We start from the raw sequence: 3,682 nt of genomic DNA on the forward strand, positions 1-3,682 counted from the left end.
CAAATCGACTCAACACTTTTTCGGCTGTGATTTTCTGGGGGGGCACCAGGTTCCCTGGGAGGGGCCGTGCCCACCCAGGCTCCCCCCTCGCTACGCCCATGCATTTACTTGGAATTCATTTTGGAATATTTTCCCCCTCTTCAGTCAATCATATATACTATCCCTCAAGTTCTACAAATCATAAATAACACTTATCTCAAAGTAAGGAATTAGTCAAAAATGCTTATGCAGTTATACAGTAAACTTTCTAATGATGAATTCTGTCATACAAAAAGCTCTAATTAGCAAATTTGAGGGCTAGTCCCAACCCAATCACTACATATAAGTCAAGAAATTGTTATTTCTATGCAATGAACATTTTTCAGAAATTGTTGGCAAGCATTTCTAAGTAGTGAACAGCATGATGCATCAAGATCATCATATTGGTCAATATATTGCAATTATTTATGCTATTTTCAAAATTCTTGCTTTGGGAAAGATATATAGACAATTTGACAATGGTTGCACTGCCGCAATCGTGTGCCTCTCGCCATCTTGTTTCCACTTCTCGTTGCCTTTTTAGTCTATTTACAGATCAGCATCCTTAGTAGTGCTGCAAGGAACTTCTTAGCAAAGTCAAGGCAGTGCTTGAACCTTCTTCAAGCATTCATTCTAACTTCGGAAAATGCCAACATGAATATGAGACTGTTTCAACAACTTGAATTTGCCATTATTAAAGATCTGCAAAAAGTTATGAAACAATCAACAATTAAAGGTTATTTTACTAAAATAATAAACATATAGGCCTAAATTTTACATAGTGGGAGAATTTTGTGTAATTACAAGAATGAATTAAACCATTAGAAATTATAAATTCCATTATTGTACATTGTTATTTAGTAGTTGCTATGTGCTATATTACCCTTCTTATAGATACTGTATGTAACACTACAACAGCAAATCAACCCTATAGACATTGACAGAACACTACAAAAATGAACATATGTACCTAAAATAAAACTCTCTAAGTAAAGAACATTCTAAATAACAAACTGTGCAAAATTTGGTTTCCTGAAATTTGTTAATTAGATAGTTTACTGTATTTTTTGATATTTGTACAGCTATACGTAATCAAGTATATTTAAAATAATAAACAACAGACATGCTCTACTTTACTTTACAAATTTATAACAAATTAATAGGTTATAGTAAATATAGTGATAAAAACAAGAATATAAAGAATTATTGCAATACACAAAAAAGTTGATATATAAAACTGAACAAATTATTAGATTCAATAAACTTTTTTATACATAGCAAAATCAGAGCAAATTAAACTTTTCTCTTAGCATTACTGTTTATATAAAACTGGAGACTTCACACTTTTGTTTTTATTTACTTCCTTTCAGTAGTTTTTGAAAACATCATTAAAAAGCAAGAGGGGTGAGTTTAATGACAAAATGCAAATTATAACAGAACACTTGGCACAAAATATATAATAATGAATATTGCTACTACAATAGTTAATACAATTTATTTTTTCTTTTATTCTAATCAAATCATTTACTCTGAATAAATGTATGTTACAGTAAAATCATTCATGATAGCTAAATGTTTTATCTATCTAAATATTTCATAGAAAATTAGAAATAAAAATAAGAATTAATGTGAGAGTATAGCTGTAATAAATTAGATTATATTCTTGCTAATAATACAAAAATTAACTACATACATAAGAAAAAGCAAGATGATATTTTGCTAATAAAGCATAAACTAAAATATTTGTAATGACTAATATTTATTTTTTTTCTTGCATTTGNAAATAAACAGAAATAAAATAATACAGAAAAATAAAAATACTGTACACCAGAAATAATATATTGTACCTAATACCATTTTATTGATTACCATTTTTTAAAATTAACTTCTCAAGAAACTTAAATTATTTATAGTCTTATCTCGTAATTTTGTTTTAATTTTTGTACAAAATAATCCAGATCCCAAGAATACCCTTTCTGATTCAACACTTGTTGGACGAATGGTCATTAAATTAAAATTAAACAAAAGCTATCTCACATAAAATTAATAATGAGATATATTGTTGCTTACACTTACCTGTTTTTTGTTTTTTTTTTCAATATCCCTTTAGCCCATTTAAATATCAATAAACACAATATTTTCTACATAGAAATTTTTAGTATGGATTTTTCATTTACCGGTAAATTACCGGTTTATTTTTGTTTCATTTACCGGTAAATTTTTGAAATTTACCAGTAATTCAGTAAATGAAAAATCCATACTAAAATTTACCAGTAAGTTTACCGAATGTTTTTTTGTCAATTTATCGGTTAACCGGTAAATCGGTAAACCGGTATACAATCCCTAATTGGAGCAATGGCAAGAGGTCTCGCCATGAAGATGAAAGAACATGAATATTCCATAAGAAGTGATTTGAGGTATTTCAGTTTTGCCTTATCTGCCTTATCTGACACAGAGTGTCAGATAAGGCAAAACTGAAATACCTCAAATCGCTTGAGATCTATCAGGCATTTAAACAGGGAGTTGCTATTAACTTCAATGAAACAGACATGGCATCCACAGTATGGTGTGCCCTTTTTGAACTAGATTCTACCAACAGAAACTCGCATTAAGGATAATTTAACTTACAGAGGATATTTGCATTATAATAATTTATGTGAAACTAATTGATTATGTATTTGGATATTGTTTAAATATTTTACATATTATTAAATTATATCCCAAACATTACATAAATTTTGATGCAATGTATTTGAATTATGTAATTAGTCTGAACTTTTGAAAAAAACGTTCCATTTTACTAGACATTTGTTTAATATTGTTGAGACCTGAAGATGTCTATTTTACATAGACGAAAACATTCTTAAGAATTTTGTTTTTTTCATGACATGAACTGGTGATGGTTTTGTTGAGTGGTTTTATTATTATGCTACAAAACTAAAATTTAATAAAACTAAATAGTGCTATTTAGTTTTATTATATATTTATTATGTATTTATTTACTAAATACTAAATAAATACATGAAAAATTTTTTGATAAAATAATACTGTATTTTATATAAAACCCAAGTTCAAATAATTAACTTTTATTAGTAATACTTGTATGTTTTGTTTTAGATGATCAGACATTTTACTTTAAGGATCATCTATCAATGTTTTATGATTTAAAACAATTTTGAACCAGTTTATATTTGAATAATGAAAAGAATTAGAAATTTGTTTCAATCATATTTAAATAATTTATAACATAAAAATTAATTTTCTTTTATATATTGTAAATATTATTTTCAATGCTCACACAGAATTTTTATCATCTATTAGAAATTTTTTTATAAATTCTGCATTCAAAATTTCAGTTAGGTATGATTATATAGTGAATGTTTAATAATTACATCCATTTCAATTAATTAATGGATTAATGAAAGTATAATATTTTACAGGTCATGGATACGATGGGCCATAATATACATGATATTATTAAGTTTGACTTGGACTTCAGGATTACTCTATGTAAATGAAGAAACTATTTTCCTAGCTTATGCATTTGCTGTGCTAAATTGCATACAAGCAATTTTTGCTATTACATTTTATTGCTTTAGAAATGACAAAGTAAGTTAACTGAAATCTAAAAGTTTTTTTTTAATAGGTATTTTTTTAAAACAAA

Source organism: Centruroides sculpturatus, unplaced genomic scaffold (genome assembly GCF_000671375.1).
Source record: "Centruroides sculpturatus isolate CEXI.00-Female unplaced genomic scaffold, Cexi_2.0 scaffold29, whole genome shotgun sequence".
In the NCBI taxonomy this organism is placed as follows: Eukaryota; Metazoa; Arthropoda; class Arachnida; order Scorpiones; family Buthidae; genus Centruroides; species Centruroides sculpturatus.